The sequence below is a fragment of the Hordeum vulgare genome, chromosome 2H, assembly GCF_904849725.1.
Source record: "Hordeum vulgare subsp. vulgare chromosome 2H, MorexV3_pseudomolecules_assembly, whole genome shotgun sequence".
NCBI classification, from domain to species: domain Eukaryota; kingdom Viridiplantae; phylum Streptophyta; class Magnoliopsida; order Poales; family Poaceae; genus Hordeum; species Hordeum vulgare.
Window position 1 is genome coordinate 455175398 of NC_058519.1, and position 18414 is coordinate 455193811.

Below are 18414 nucleotides of genomic sequence, written 5' to 3' on the forward strand. Positions count from 1 at the left end.
GGTGGTTGAGGGCGAACACCGAGGAAACGCGTGCACGTCTGTGCCGACGCATTTCAGTATTAAATTTGGACCGAAAATGGGTCGTCGTGGAAGCGAAACGGATATGTTTTGACAATGAATCGACGCATTGGATCATCATTTTTGTCTGCACCGATCCAAACACACGGAGGCGGACAAAATAAGTTGCCTCGTTGAAGTTGCTCTCACGATGTAAATAAAATGGGTCGATCCGGTCAAGATGTGGTGGGTTGCTTTTCAAAGAAAGGAGGGTGAACTACTCCCAGAAATAACATACTAGTACTATATGGTACTCACAAGTCATTCACCCACGTGTTTTTGGTGGGACAAACCCAAACGAATTAATCACTTCTGATATAAAAACGAAAGGTGTACTCCCGAAAAAGATATAAAAACGAAAGGATCACTGATTAATTAACCGGCTGGACCCCAAAGACAGGGACGCGTCATCTGCACGACGCCCGCGCAGCGCAACAACAACGGCAGCCACTACCGTGGACGATTTCGCCACACAGCAAACGCCAAAGGGCCACCATGTCGGAACTGCTATACATTTCTGGACGGTATTTAAAAGATAGTACTTAAACCATCTATAATCAGACCCCTCATATCTGTTATCCAAACAAATTGTTCGGTCAATGATTCATTAAAAACACAATTTAATCGGATCATTTATATATGTCTAAAACGTCCGAACTGGTTGGCACCCCTTATATTCATTTGAAATATGAAGACGACATGAGGACACCCCTAAGACATGCCCGGTTAGTCCGTCATGTAGGACGTTTCTTTTTTATTTATTCATTTTTTTCTTTTTTTTTTCTTCATCAATCACGTGTAAGTGACCGAACAGGTAAGAAAAATAAGTGCGGCCGTGCAGACGAAAAAATAGGGCACAAAATGGACGCGCCCGCGGATCTATTGGGGATCATATTTGCTAAGTCCTGTTGTAGATGCTCTTAGGCTAGTCGTGCAATGCATAGTATTATATGTTAGTATCATATATGAGTTCATTACTGTCATGCATGATACATAGTAATACATCATTTAATATGATACTCGGCATCGTGATGTGATACTCAACCGTCTCTTTCTTTATTTAATTCAATACTATCTTATCAAAATTGTTTAGTTGACATGGATGATGCTACCTATAAGGCTACTTACAATGAAAAATAACATAAAATAGAAACATGCATATGTTACTAGTTTAAGTTACTACCTTTATAGTGGGTAGTAACCTTGAGCCTTTCATTTATTAGCTTATGGACTCATCTTGTTTTAATATGTGTTATGTTACTCATAGCATGAGTAACTAGACATGTTACTCAATTTCTCTTTCTTCTCATTAATTAGCTGTCACATCATATTTTTTGCTTAGGTGACATCTATGTTATTCCCACTATGGATGGTCTAATACTTACATTACAGACAACCTTATATACGTTACATAATACACTAAATACGTAAAGGAACGGATGCACAATGCGGGATGTTACAATATGGTTCAAGGAGAAGACACAAGCAACTCGAGCAACCACGTAAACCTACTCCGAGTGGACCAGCAACTCATTGCACCCCACTAGGTATGTACTCCTCTTGTTTGGTTAGAGTAACGTATGTCCTCGAAAATAAATTTTGAGCAATGGCCATGATGAGAACATAACTATCTTGGATATCATCATAAATATCATATATACGTATTTATTTGAGATGATTTCTGATAAAATCTATGCAATAATTTATTTATGCTATACACAACAAAAGTACTTCACCACCTATTTCATGCCTAATCACAGAACTATCGGACACTTATAAAATCCACATATGAAGATAAGGGAAAAAGAGGCGTTTAGGTGCCGTTCAATAAGTTCTCTCATGTCACTTTTAGCCCAAGAGAAGATAGAGTCCAAATCTTTCATGTTCTTCACTCAGATTAGGACTGCATAGACATACGTGTCTCAAAACGTCAAAAACTATTGCATCCGGACTCCAAATTAGTTGATTCTATTACTTGTGTTGGAAAGTAGATCTCATATGCTTTCCAAACCAATTGGATTCACCTTCATATTCGTCCAGAGCATGGAGATATTGACGAAACAATCTAACGCTCCAATAGAATCCGAGCCAAACTATAAGTGTGTATGTGTTGCATCACCTCCACTTGGGCCCATGGGCCTTGTACGACCGAGGTTTAGTTTTAGGCTGCCTTGGGACGTCACCCCACCTTCTTGGACGCCATCCCTTGCTCCTATATAAGTAGATCAATGTAATAGCTTTTTGCTTGGGATTCGTCTAGTTAAAAGTTAGCCATTGGAACTTCGTGCAATTCGTTTATGTCTAACAAGCTGACCAAGATCGCTTTCGGATCCCCATACTTATCAATACTCATCTATATTCGCAATATTCAGATTGCTTTTATCATATTCTTGCTTGCTCTTAGATTGCTTGCAGGAATAGACCTTCGTGGTGAGGTCGATCGTGCTCCGACGTGGTCAAAATATCCTGGAGTTGGTTTAGCAATTGCTAAGGCACAACATCATGCACATTCATAGTCATATCGTCAAAGTCGTCTCCACGAAACCGATAGTTATCATCTCATCGATAGATCGGGACCCTCGCCTCTATCAAGTGGTATCAATTGTCAGGTTGCTCGTTGAGAATTTCCAATTATCCTAGATTAGATTTATTTTTCTTACCTATTGCCCAAGAAAAATCCACAAAAGAAATTACATTTATTCATCCTATGTCCAAGTCAGTCCGAGCCTTTGCAATTTTCCTTTGAGTGCTTCCACAGTTGAATTATCGGTTGCATCGTCGTATCGAGTTGCTGGTCTTATTGTCTATTTTCTTTAGAGTTTTGAGTTCTGTTCACATTAGTGAGGCAACCGCTGCATCATCATCCCTTGTGTTGTCTTTCACCACCATCCATCAATTTTCATGACGTGCTCTAATTTTTCATTTTCATTATCATATTTGAGGTTGTTCGCATCTACGCTTTATCCAATTTGCATCTTATCTGGTTTGTTGGAGAGAAGAAGAAAATGAGAAAAAATAAAAGCAAAATTATATAAAAAAGTGAGAGAGAGAGAAAAAAAGAGAAGAAAAAAGTTAGTGAAAAAAGCGAAAAAAGAACAAATTTCGGATCTACCAAGACCCAATCTCGTATCTCAATTTAGATTGAAATCCTTTTTACGCAGTGTCCAATAAAACAAGCATATCTTTTTCATAGGGTGTCCATTTTGACTCAACGAGTACTCTGATTCAAGCTATCAATGATCCGCATCTAAATAGTTCATCAAGCAGGTTCATTATTGTTACCTCCAAATCGACTTCTGAATAGGTATTTTTGCCCACAGATGGTCGCGAACACAGTTTGCCAATATTTCCCTCGTCCGTTCTCGAATTTTTTGACTCCCCATACAAACTCGGAATTGAGTGATTCTTTTTGCATTAAAAATCTTGATTCAGTAGCATTCTTGAAAAAATAACATAATATTTTCCAAACGAAAGTTGGAGTGAGAGTTTTGGCATATCCTGCTTGGCAGTGATTTGTCATCATTATCTTTTCTGCCATTGCGATTTTCACTTATATCTTGCTAGCCAGAGCTACTTCATATCATCCATTGCTGCTACTAATGCTTTCTCGTGACTTCGTTAGTGTTCTAGGTCGCGTCTCTAGTACGGTCTAGCCTAGAACCAACACGATATCGTTGTTGAGCGTTTATTCAACATTGCAACTCTGAATGGATTATTGCTAATCTTTTGCTACCATATATTAAGCCTTCCAATCTCCACATATTTCTACACCGTGTATACATACATTCACCTCGTAATCGCTTTACTCAATCTTCGGAGATATTGACACCGTCGGATGCCGATCACCACCTACTGCATGGTAAGAATTTGTAAGATATTGATATTTGTTTTATTGTGAACGTTTTGTTGGGGAATGTTGCATGGGAAACAAAAAGTTCCCTGTGCACATACAAGATCTATCCATCGTGATGAGCATCTACGAGAGGAGAGATCGTATCCACATACCCGTGTAGATCGCTAAGCGGGAAGCGTTAAGAAACGCAGTTGATGTAGTCGAACGTCTTCGTGATCCAAATCGCAAGCCGCCCCACGATTCAATCACGATCTAGTGTTGACCGGACGACACTTCCGCGTTCACCACACGTACAACTCGATGATGATCTCCACCTCCTTGATCTATCAAGTGAGGGCGGAGAGGTAGATGACTTCCGCGGCAGCACGACGGTGTGGTGGCGGTGGTGGTGAACTAATCTGGCAGGGCTTCGCCGAGCTCTACCGAACTAATCCAAAGGAGGAAGACGATCTAGAGAGGAGAGGGCACCATGTGGCTTTTCAGGTGTCTCGCTGCCATCAAGACCTCCACTATATATAGGAGGAAGGGGTGAGAGGAGGTGCCATAGGGTTTCCCCTAGGGCCTAGGCCGCCGACCAAGAGGTTGAGTCTGATACGTCTCAAACGTATCTATAATTTTTGATGTTTTCACGCTGTTATCTTGCCTTCTTTGTATGTTTTATGTACCTTTTTATATCTTTTTTGGGACTAACTTATTGATTCAGTGCCAAGTGTCAGTTCCTGTTTTTTCTGTGTTTTGACTCTTTTCCGATCTGATTTTGGAACGGAGTCCAAACGGAATAAAAACCCCGAAATGTTTTTTCCCGAACGGAAGAAGTCTAGGGGGCTTTTGGGCCAAGCCAGGTGGGCTCCAGGGAGCCCACAAGCCCCCACTCCGCCACCAGGGGGAGGCGGCGGTGGGCAGGCTTGTGGCCTCCCTGGCCGCCCCCTGACCTAGATCTTTGGCCTATAAATTCCCAAATATTCCGCAAAAAATCAGGGTAGCCTCGAAAATACTTTTGCGCCGCCGCAAACTTCCGTTTCTGCGAGATCTCATCTGGAGACCCTTCCCGGCACCCTGCCGGAGGGGACTTTGGAGCCGGAGGGCTTCTTCATCATCATCATCGCCCCTCCAATGACTCGTGAGTAGTTCACTTCGGACCTACGGGTCCGTAGTTAGTAGCTAGATGGCTTCTTATCTCTCTTGGATCTACAATACAAAGTTCTCCATGATCTTCATGGAGATCTATCCGATGTAATCTTCTTTGGCGGTGTGTTTGTCGAGATCCGATGAATTTTGGACTTGTGATCAGATTATCTATGATATATATTTGAGTCTTTGCTGATTTCTTATATGCATGATTTGATATCCTTGTAAGTCTCTCCGAGTCTTGGGTTTTGTTTGGCCAACTAGATCTATGATTCTTGCAATGGGAGAAGTGCTTGGTTTTGGGTTCTGCAATGTGGTGACCTTTCCCAGTGACAGTAGGGGCAGCAAGGCACACATCAAGCACTTGCCATCAAGGGTAAAAAGATGGGGGTTTTATCATTGGTTTGAGATTATCCCTCTACATCATGTCATCTTGCTTAAGGCGTTACTCTGTTCTTATGGACTTGATACACTAGATGCATGCTGGATAGCGGTCGACGTGTGGAGTAATAGTAGTAGATGCAGAAAGTATCGGTCTACTTGTTTCGGACGTGATGCCTATAGAAATAATCATTGCATATATATCGTCACGACTCTGCACAGTTCTATCAATTGCTCGACAGTAATTTGTTCACCCACCGTCTACTTGCTTTCATGAGAGAAGCCACTAGTAAACACTACGGCCCCCGGGTCTATTCACATCCATCGTTTACAACTCCGCTTTTACTTTGCTATGTTACTTTGTTGCTTTCAATTATCACTTGGCAAACAATCTATAAGGGATTGACAACCCCTTCATAGCGCTGGGTGCAGGCTTTTGTGTTTGTGCAGGATCTTGAGATACTCTTCCGCAGGATTGATACCTTGGTTCTCAAACTGAGGGAAATACTTACCGTCGCTGTGCTACATCACCCTTTCCGCTTTGAGGGAACACCAACGTAAGGCTCCAAGGCCACGGGGGAAATCCTTTGCATACTTTCCTAGGAAGTCCCTTAAGGCGTAGCCGTAGCTGAAGGATTCCTGGTGCCGTCGACACAACTATTTCTGGCGCCGTTGCAAGGGATACACAACAAACATGAGAAGTATTTCTGGCACCGTGGCCGGGGAGGAGAAAACAAGATCTATCCAAGTAGGTCTCACAAACTCTTCTCTTGCATTTACTTTTGTTGCCAGTTGCCTCTCGTTTTCCTCTCCCCCACTTCACATTTGCCGTTTTCATTTGCCTTTCTCCTTTGCCTTTTTCGTTCGCCCTTTTCTCTTGCTTGCTTTCTATTCGCTTGTGTGCCATGTGCCCTCAATATGCTTGCATCTTCGCTTGCTAAAAATCTAGTGATATGGATCCTCATTCACTTGCTAGTCTCTTTACGAGACCCAGTCGTGTGGAACAAATTGCTAGTGAGTTGAGGGCAATTGACTATTTCTTTGGAGTTTTGCGTAAGATGCGTGAATCTGAAAATTGTGAGGAAGAAATTCATGAAGTGATTCACGAGGGCTCCTTGGATGAAAAGCATGATTGCAATGGTTTCACTATAAATTCTATTACTGACAATCATGCTAAAAATATGCAAAACCCTAAGCTTGGGGATGCTAGTTTTGCTATGTCCACTACTTGTTGCAATAATCATGATTAGGGTGATGATCTTTCTTATGATCCTGAAAATTTGTTCAAATCTCATGATAAATATGATATTTGCAATAATATTGAAAGTGGGTTTGTAGAAGTCATGACTTTAGTTGATGATAACCCCACTATTTTTTAAGAGTGTCAACTTTGCATGCATGTGGATCATGAAAAGAATATCCTATGGGATAGCTATATTTTTGAATTTGAATATGATCCCACATGTAATTGCTATGAGAGAGGAAAATATTTTGGTAGAAACTTTCATGTTACCAAATTGCCTCTCGTTATGTGGAGATTGCTATTGTCTCTTTCTTCTTCCTTGCATATGGCAACTATTGGTTGTCTTGACAATTTGTTTTCCTATAAAATGCCTATGCATAGGAAGTATGTTAGACTTAGATGTGATTTTCACATGCTTTAGGATGCTCGTTGTGCTTCAATTCTTGTCTTTTGTGAGAGCATCATTCAATGCCTAGCTAAGGGCGTTAAACAAAAGCGCTTGTTGGGAGGCAACCCAACGAATCTATCATTTTTCTTTCTGTTTTGTGTTTTCAACACTTTCATAATTCTGTTATGATTGTGTTTTTTGTGTTTCTTTTTTGCGTTTGTGCCAAGCAAAACCATTATGATTAGTCTTGGGGATGATCGTTTGGTCATGCTGGAAAAGACAGAAACTTTCTGCTCACGAAAAGAATTTTCATTTGTTTTCTGTAAGAGCTTTTGAGTTGATTCGTTTTGCTTCTGATTTCCAAGCAAATTCTTCAGACTGTCGTATTTGTTCAGAATTTTTGAAGTATCAGAGGTATATGGAACATACAGATTGCTACAGACTGGTCTGCTGTTAACATATTCTGTTTTTGTTGTGTTGGTTGCTTATTTTGATGAAACTATAGATAGTATCGGGGGGTATTAGCCATGGAAGATTGTAAGTACAGTAACCCAACATCAGCACAAGTATAATTTAAGTTTTCTACAGTACCTAAGGAAGTGGTGGTTTGCTTTCTTGTACTAATGTTATCACGAGTTTCTGTTTAAGTTTCGTGTTTTAAAGTTTTCAAGTTTTGGGTGAAGTTCTTATGGACAAAAAGATAAAGAGTGGAAAGAGCTCAAGCTTGGGGATGCCCAAGGCACCCCAAGAGATTCAAGGATTCCATAAAATCCTAAGCTTGGGGATGCCCCGGGAAGGCATCCCCTCTCTCGTCTTCAATCCATCGGTAACGTTACTTGGGGCTATATTTTTATTCACCACATGTTATGTGTTTTTGCTTGGAGCGTCTTGTATCGTAGGACTCTTTTTTGTTGTTGTTGTGTCACAATCATCCTTGCTGCACACCTAGAGAGAGAGACATTCACTCACCGTGATTTTGCCGAGCTTCACTTATATCTTTTGGTAGACAATTCAGCTCACTTGTGCTTCACTTATATCTTTTGAGCTACATACTTTTGCTCTCTGTGCTTCTCTTATACCTTTTAGAGCACAGCAGTGCGTGGCTTGGTAGTTGATCTATGCTTTGAAAGTAGTCTCAAAAGGGGTAGTTATCCAAAGGGATACGAAAACTTCCACCTTCATGTGCATTGAATAGTTAGAGAAGTTTGATTCATCTCAATTAGTTTTGAGTTGTGGTTATGGTAATATTGAAGTCATGCTAGTAAGGTGTTGTGGATCTAGAAATACTTGTGTTGAAGTTAGTGATTCCCGTAGCATGCACGTATGGTGAACCGCTATGTGATGAAATCTGAGCATGATTAGTATATTGATTATCATCCTTTGCGTGGTGGTCGGGATCGCGCGATGGTTTACACCTACCAACCCTTCCCCTAGGAGTATGCGTTGAATGCTTTGTTTCGATTACTAATAAAACTTTTGCAACAAGTATATGAGTTCTTCATGACTAATGTTGAATCCATGGTTTAGATGCACTTTCACCTTCCACCATCACTATCATCTTAGAGCCGCGCAACTTTCGCCGGTGCACAAAACCCACCATTATCCTCCCTCAAAACAGCCACCATACCTACCTACTATGGTTTTTTCAAAGTCATTCCGAGATATATTGCCATGCAACTACCACCATGATATGTGCCACCACGTCTACATTGCCTTTGCACGATCGTAAGATAGCTAGCATGATGTTTCCATTGATGTCTATGCCATGCTAAATCATTGCCACGGTACACTACCGAAGGCATTCCATATAGAGTCATAGTTGCTCTAAGTTTTGAGTTGAAAGTGTGATGATCATCATTATTGGAGCATTGTCCCATGTGAGGAAATAAAAGAGGCCAAAGCAGCCCATAAAAAAGAGTCCAAAGAGCCCACCAAAATAAAATAAAATAAAATGAGAGAAAAAGAGAGAAGGGACAATGCTACCACTTTTTCCACACTTGTGCATTTTGAGCACCATGATCTTCATGATTGAGAGTCTCTCGTTTTGTTACCACCATATAGCTAGTGGGAAATTCTCATTCTATAACTTGGCTTGTATATTCCAATGATAAGCTTCCTCAAAATTGCCTTAGGTCTTCGTGAGCAAGCAAGTTGGATGCACACCCACTAGTTTTCTTTAAGAGCTTTCACATACTTGTAGCTCTAGTGCATCATTTGTATGGCAATCCCTACTCATTCACATTGATATCTATTGATGAGCATCTCCACAGCTCATTGATATGCCTAGTTAATGTGACTATCTTCTCCTTTTTGTCTTGCAACCTCCACCACATTCCACACCATCTATAGTGCTATAACCATGGCTCACGCTCATGTATTGCGTGACAGTTGAAAATGTTTGAGAAAGCAAATGTGTGAAACAATTACTTGGCCAATACCGGGGTTGTGCATGATTTAAATTCGTTGTGCAATGATGATAGAGCATAGCCAGACTATATGCTTTTGTAGGGATAACTTTCTTTTGGCCTTGTTATTCTGAAAGTTCATGATTACTTTGCTAGTTTGCTTGAATTATTATTGTTTCCACGTCAATAGAAAACTATTATTTTGAATCTAATGGATCTGAACATTCACGTCACATAAGAGGAATTACAAAGGACACCTATGCTAGGTAGCATGAAAGCATCAAAAATTCATTCTTATCACTTCCCTACTCGAGGACGAGCAGGAGCTAAGGTTAGGGATGCTTGATACGTCTCAAACGTATCTATAATTTTTGATGTTTTCACATTGTTATCTTGCCTTCTTTGTATGTTTTATGTACTTTTTTATATCTTTTTTGGGACTAACTTATTGATTCAGTGCCAAGTGTCAGTTCCTGTTTTTTTCCGTGTTTTTGACTCTTTTCAGATCTGATTTTGGAACGGAGTCCAAACGGAAGAAAACCCCCGAAATGATTTTTTCCCGAACGGAAGAAGTCCAGGGGGCTTTTGAGCCAAGCCAGGTGGGCTCCAGGGAGCCCACAAGCCCCCACCCCGCCACCAGGGGGAGGCGGCGGTGGGCAGGCTTGTGGCCTCCCTGGCCGCCCCCTGACCTAGATCTTTGGCCTATAAATTCCCAAATATTCCGCAAAAAATCAGGGGAGCCTCGAAAATACTTTTCCACCGTCGCAACCTTCCGTTTCCGCGAGATCTCATCTGGAGACCCTTCCCGGCACCCTGTCGGAGGGGACTTTGGAGTTGGAGGGCTTCTTCATCATCATCATCGCCCCTCCAATGACTCGTGAGTAGTTCACTTCAGACCTACGGGTCCGTAGTTAGTAGCTAGATGGCTTCTTCTCTCTCTTGGATCTTCAATACAAAGTTCTCCATGATCTTCATGGAGATCTATCCGATGTAATCTTCTTTGGCGGTGTGTTTGTCGAGATCCGATGAATTGTGGACTTGTGATTAGATTATCTATGATATATATTTGAGTCTTTGATGATTTCTTATATGCATGATTTGATATCCTTGTAAGTCTCTCCGAGTCTTGGGTTTTGTTTGGCCAACTAGATCTATGATTCTTGCAATGGGTGAAGTGCTTGGTTTTGGGTTCTGCCATGTGGTGACCTTTCCCAGTGACAGTAGGGGCAGCAAGGCACACATCAAGCAGTTTCCATCAAGGGTAAAAATATGGGTTTTTTATCATTGGTTTGAGATTATCCCTCTACATCATGTCATCTTGCTTAAGGCGTTACTCTGTTCTTATGGACTTAATACACTAGATGCATGCTGGATAGCGGTCGACGTGTGGAGTAATAGTAGTAGATGCAGAAAGTATCGGTCTACTTGTTTCAGACGTGATGCCTATAGAAATAATCATTGCATAGATATCGTCACGACTCTGCACAGTTCTATCAATTGCTCGACAGTTATATAAATCTTTACCTCTAGACCATTCTAGAGTTCCTCGTGACGTTCGGGAATTCATCCGGGACTCCAAACAACCTTAGATCACCAACATACATAACTCAATAATATCGAAATGTCATAGAACCTTAAGTTTGCAGACCCTGCGGGTTCGAGAAAGTATGCACACATGACCGAGAATCTCCGTTCAATAACCAATAGCGGGACCTGGATGCCCATATTTGTTCCTACATATTCTACGAAGATCTTTATCGGTTGAACCTCTATGTCCAGGATTCAGTTAATCATGTACGTTGTTCCCTGTCCATCAGTATGTTACTTGACCGAGATTCGATCGTCGGTATCTGCATACCTAGTTCAATCTCGTTACCGACAAGTCTCTTTAGTCGTTCTGTAATACAAGATCTCGTGACGAGATCTTTAGTCACATTGCTTGCAATCTTATTGTGATGTTGTATTACCGAGTGGGCCGTGAGATACCTCTCCATCAGACGGAGTGACAAGTCACAGTCCTGATCCGTGCCAACCCAACACACATCCTTGGAGATACCTGTAGAGCGCGTTTATAGTCACGCAGTTACGTTTCGATGTTTGATACAGACAAGGTATTCCTATGGTGTGAGCGAGTTGCATGATCTCATGGTCATAGGGACAGATACTTGACATGCAGAAAATAATAGCAATAAACTGACACAATCATATGCTACATTCATAGTTTGGGTCTTGTCCATCACATCATTCTGCTAATGATGTGATCTCATTATCAAATGACAACTGATGTCTACAGGCGGGAAACCTTGACCATCTTTGATCAATGAGCTAGCCCTTTAGAGGCTCACTAGGGACAATGTGTTGTCTATGTATCCACACATGTATTTGAGTTTCCAATCTAAACAATTCTAGCATGGATAATAAATGATTATTATGAACAAGGAAATATAATAATAACCATTTTACAATTGCCTCTAGGGAATATTTCCAACAGTCACCCACTTGCACTAGAGTCAATAATCTAGCTCACATGACTATGTGATTTACATTGTAATGAATCTAACACCCATACTGTTCTGGTGTTGATCATGCTTCGCTCGTGGAAGAGGCTCAGTCAATGGGTCGGCAACATTTATATCCATGTGCACTTTACAAATACTTATGTCCTCCACCTTGATGTAATCGCGGATGGAAATGAAGCGTCACTTTATGTGTCTAGTCCCCTTGTGAAACCTTGGTTCCTTGGCTAGAGCAATCGCACCAGTGTTGTCATAGAATAGTCATTGGATCCAGTGCACTGGGCACAACTCCAAGATATGTCATGAACCCCTTATCCAGACACCTTCTTTAGCCGCCTCCGAGGCAGTTATGTACTCCACTTCGCATGTAGAATCAGCTACCACACTTTGCTTGGAACTGCACTAGCTTACCGCTCCCCCATTGAGAACAAACATGTATCAGCTTTGAGACTAAGAGTCATCCGGATCAGCGTCAAAGCTTGCATCGACGTAACCCTTTACGACGAGCTCTTGATCACCTCCATACACGAGAAACATTTCCTTAGTCCTTTTCATGTACTTCAGAATAATTTTGACCGTTGTCCAGTGTTCCATTCCTGGATCACTTTGAAACCTTCCCTCCATGCTTATGAAAAGGCTGACATCGGGTCTTGTGCACAACATTGTATACTTGATAGAGCCTATAGCCGAAGCATAGGGGACGACACTCATCTTTTCTCTATCTTCTCCAGTCACTGGGATTGAGTCTTACTCAACTTCACACCTTGCAATACAGACAATAACCCATTCTTGGACTGATCCATTTTGAACTTCTTCAAAACTTTGTCAAGGTATGTGCTGTGTGAAAGTCCTATTAAGCGTCTCGATCTATCTCTATAGATCTTGATGCCTAATATGAAAGCACCTGCTCCTAGGTCCTTCATCTAAAAACTCTTATACAAATATTCTTTTACGCTTCAAAAAAATTCTATATTGTTTCCAAACAGCAAAATGTCATCCACATATAATATTAGAAACGCTATAGAGCTACCACTCACTTACTTGTAAATATAAGATTCCCCATAAACTTGTATAAACCCAAACGCCTTGATTACCTCATCAAAGTGCTGATTCCAACTCTGAGATGCTTGCACGAGTACATAAATGGATCGCTAGAGCCTGCTTAGTCTGTCAGCATTCTCTGGATAAAAAAAAACATTTCGGTTGCATCATATACAACTCTTCCTTATGGAAACCATTAAGGAACGTTGTTTTGACATCCATCTACCAAATTCAATAATCAAAAAATGCAGCTTTTGCTAACATGATTCTGATAGACTGAAGCATCACTACAGGTGAGGAAGTCTCATCTTAGTCAACTCCTTGGACTTGTGAAAAATCCTTTGCCACAAGTCGAGCTTCATATACGGTGATTGTGACGCCCTCGATTTAATCGTACGCTAATCATACATGCAAATGCGTACGATCAACTCAAGGAATCACGAAAGATATCACAACACAACTCTAGACAAAAATAAAACAATACAAGCTTCATATTATAAGCCAAGGGCCTCGAGGGCTAGAATACGGAAGCTCGTTAAACACACGAGTCAGCGGAAGCAACAATATATGAGTACAGAACTATGCTAAGTATGCATTAGTATCAAATAAAGGGGTTTATATGTGGACTAACTGCAAAAATGCAAGAATAGAGAGAGAAGGCCTAGTCTTATCAAAGACTAGCATCTTCAGGGTCTTGCAGCAATAGACGAGAGTAGAGCAAGATAACACAATTAATAGTCATATTGTTGCAGCAATATTAATATGAGGTCACGCCCAGAGATCCTTCCTCGACTCCCTGCGAGGAAGCAATCCTGGAGCAACAAATCAAGTTAAGTAACAATTGTAGTTGTATAAGATCAGGGCACTATTGGGGAACGTTGCATGGGAAACAAAAAATTTCCTACACGCACGAAGACCTATCATGGTGATGTCCATCTACGAGAGGGGATTTACGATCTATGTATCCTTGTAGATCGCACAGCAAGAAGCGTTAAGAAACGCGGTTGATGTAGTGGAATGTCCTCACGTCCCTCGATCCGCCCCGCGAACCGTCCCGCGATCCGTCCCACGATCCGCTCCGATCTAGTGTCGAACGGACGGCACCTCCGTGTTCAGCACACGTACAGCTCGACGATGATCTCGGCCTTCTTGATCCAGCAAGAGAAACAGATAGGTAGATGAGTTATCCGGCAGCGTGACGGTGCTCCGGAGGTTGGTGGCGATCTATCTCAGCAGGGCTCCGCCCGAGCTCCGCAGAAATACGATCTAGAGGAAAAACCGTGGAGGTATGTGGTCGGGCTGCTGTGGCAAAGTTGTGTCTCAAAAACCCCCAATACCTCTAGTATATATAGGAGGGAGGGAGGGGAGGAGGCAGCCTCAAACCCTCAAGGTTTGGCCGAAATTGGAGGTGGAGGAGTCCTACTCCAATCCTACTTGGAGTAGGATTCCACCTTCCCACTTGGAAACTCTTTCCACCTTGTGTTTTTTCCTTCTCAAACCTTATGGGCCTCAGTGCGAACTTATTCCATCCCACTAGGGGCTGGTTTATCTCTTCCCATAGCCCATGAGACCCCTTGGGGCGTGATACCCCTCCTGATGGTCCCCAGCACCACTCCCGGCACTCCCGGTACATTACCGATAAGCCCGAAACTTTTCCGGTGACCAAAACAGGACTTCCTATATATCAATCTTTACCTCCGGACCATTCCGGAGCTCCTCATGACGTCCTGGATCTCATCCGGGACTCCGAGCAACATTCGCTAACAAACCATATAACTCAAATATGCATAAAACATCGCCGAACCTTAAGTGTGCAGACCCTGCGGGTTCGAGAACTATGTAGACATGACCCGAGGGACTCCTCGGTCAATATCCAATAGAGGGACCTGGATGCCCATATTGGATCCTACATATTCTACGAAGATCTTATCGATTAAACCTCAGTGCCAAGGATTCATATAATCCCGTATGTCATTCCCTTTGTCCTTCGGTATGTTACTTGCCCGATATTCGATCGTCGGTATCCCCATACCTATTTCAATCTCGTTTACCGGCAAGTCTGTTTACTCATTCTGTAATACAAGATCCCGTGACTTACATCAAGTCACATTGCTTGCAAGGCTTGTGTGTGATGTTGTATTACCGAGTGGGCCCCGAGATACCTCTCCGTCAAGCGGAGTGACAAATCCCAGTCTTGATCCATACTAACTCAACGGACACCTTCGGAGATACTTGTAGAGCATCTTTATAGTCACCTAGTTACGTTGTGACGTTTGATACACACAAGGTATTCCTCCGGTGCCAGTGAGTTATATGATCTCATGGTCATAGGAATAAATACTTGACATGTAGAAAAACAGTAGCAACAAAATGACACGATCGACATGCTACGTTCATTAGTTTGGGTCTAGTCCATCACATGATTCTCCTAATGATGTGTTCCCGTTATCAAGTGACAACACTTGTCTATGGTCAGGAAACCTTGACCATCTTTGATCAACGAGCTAGTCAACTAGAGGCTTACTAGGGACAGTGTTTTGTCTATGTATCCACACGTGTATTGTGTTTCCAATCAATACAATTATAGCATGGATAATAAACGATTATCATGAACAAAGAAATATAATAATAACTAATTTATTATTGCCTCTAGGGCATATTTCCAACAGGCACAACTCCAAGTCATCCTGTAACCGTGGACACGGCTACCGGAATAGTTAATTTTTATCCCTGCAGGGGTGCACCAAGTTTCCCGTCACGCTCGATAACACTCTGGTGAGACACACTTTTCTCGGTCATGCCCGACCTCAGATTATCGACACGTCACAGCCCCACCTAAGCTCAGCAGAGAGGCCATCCTGTCGGTCTAACTCCTAAGCACAAAGGGGTCGTGGGCCCACTTGTCCTCCGCGCTCCTGCATGATGCGTGGGCGGCCGATGTCAGTCCTAGCACCCCTTAATCACAAGCGCGATGCATCTCGGGACCACTCGGGTGCGTGTCGTTCCATCGTTGACGTCTGAAGAGCTTCGGCTGATACCGCGACGTCGAGTACCCATATTTCTTCCCGCATAGCCGGTTAGTGCGAAAAGGTCTCCGACCAACCCAGATCAAATAATCAAATCCATTATCATTTTAATTATGTCATCGACACAAACACGCGGGAATCCACCCGCTTAACATCTATTCATCGAAGAACCCAGTAACATGATTGAGTAGCTGTGTGGTTATAACATCAGGGGGGTCCGAGGTATCGCCCTCGTTGGATGCCGAACGATGTATCCGTCAAGGAGGACTTAGAGGAATCACCTTCGAGGGTCCCACACTTGAGGGGTTGCACGACAGAGAAATCGTCGGGAGTGGTGAAGGAGGAATCACCCTCGATAAGCACGACCGACTAGATATACTACAAAGATATCATTCCGAGTACTTCGCGAGGTGTCACCCTCGGTACCCGATAGTATCTCTGTAGCCCCGCACAACTAAGGGGGGTGTAAGTGTTGTGTCGGATCTGGCTTGTAGATGAGGGATCAAGACTAGATAATTAAGCGGGGCAACTAGACTAAGGGGTCAGAGGGGATGACTACTCCACCTATACGAAACAGTTTAAAGTGCGGTACTGAAAGTAGCAGTTCATCAAAATTATGCTATGCATGAGATATAGGGGCTAACTAAAACAGTAGCAAAATTCTAGTGCAAGCATGAGGGAGAAATAATAGGTGATATAGGAATGATCAAGGGGGTTTGCTTGCCTTGTTGCTCTGCGGCAAAGGGCTGGTCGGTAGGGTCTTAGATGTACCCGGCAACAACATCAGTCTCGGGGTTTATCGGTAAGAAGAGGGGGGAGGAAACAATAAATAACAGCAACATGTGCAACACTAAGCATGACATGGCAATATGCACGCTAGGCATGAGCTAATGCAGCAATATATGTCGCAGGCGGGTTGGAAGAATATCTCATGATATTTTCCGGGTGTGTGGCTACTACCGGTCACACGAAAAACGATGGAAAAGTTCCACGTTTGCTATGCTAGGGACACGTGACAAATGAATGGACCGCGTATCCCGGTTTGTCTCGTCCTGCTGATCAACTTTCATGTTGAATTTTTTTTAATGTGACTTACGATTTATTTTATAAGAATTTTTAAAGTTTTATTAATATTAGGAATTAAAAACAGATTTAATTAATTTAATTAATTGCTTTTATGACATCAGCATGATGTCATGCTGACATCAAGAGTTGACTGGTCTACTTACGAGTGGGTCCCATGTGTCATAGACACAGTTCATTAATTATGTTAAATATTAATTAATCATATTAATTAAATGAGGGACCCACGTGTCATACTCTAATAGGATAATTATTTATCTATATTAACAGATTACTAATTATTCTAATTACTCATAATCATATATTAACTAATTAATTAATTAATTCACTAATTAATTTAAACTATTTATTAAATATATTTTTTATATATTATTTTCTTTTTTCTTTTTTTACAGAGGGTGTGGGGCCTCCCTGTCAGTGGGAGTGGGGGGGTTAGCCCCACATGGCAATGGCTCAATGGCCACACACACACACACACACACAAAACACACACACATCTTGTGTACATAAATTTTATCCACATACATGCATTTTTTTACATACATCCACACTTATACATACATATACACATTAATACATACGTACTTGCATACATAATACATACATACATCTAATACATCCATTTTTATTTTCTTTGCTAAATCTCATCTCCAACCGTGTGTTCCTCTCTGTGTCAACAGAGAGACACATGCAACCTCCACCTCCTCCTCTCACAGGAGAGGTCAATGGCGTCGGGACGAGGCGGTGAACGTCGGAACGAAACCGGAGGGGGAAGAGGAGGAGAGGGTGGCCGGAGCCCGTAGCTCATCGGCGTTGACGGGAAGGCCCGGTGTAGCCGGAGTTCCCAGGGAGGGGCGGAGGAGGCCGACGATTAGGTGAGGAGGAGCGGTTTAGGCGAGGTAGAGGTGGCATCGGGCCGGTGCAGTCCGGCGGGGTGGCACGGTGAAGGGGCTGTCCTGGGCGAGGAGGCGCCGTGGAGAAGGGAGGCGGCCGGTGAAGGGTCGCCGGAGGAGGGTGACGCGACGAGGGGAGAGGCAGTGCGGGCCGGCACCGCACGGCAGGGAGCGGGCGTGAGGTGGAGTGGCGCTGGAGGAGGGAGAGGAAGATCCAGGCGACGCGGTGGGAGCTCGGTTCGGTGGGGGGGGGGCTCGCTCACGTGGGGGAGCGGGAGATCGTGGGGTGGTGGGATCTGGAGGGGCGAGCGGGAGGCGCTGGGAGGGCCTGGTAGCGAGGGGTGGCGGCGGTAGGTGGGTGAGCGAGGGGGTTTCCCTCGTTCTGTGGTGGCGACAGGAG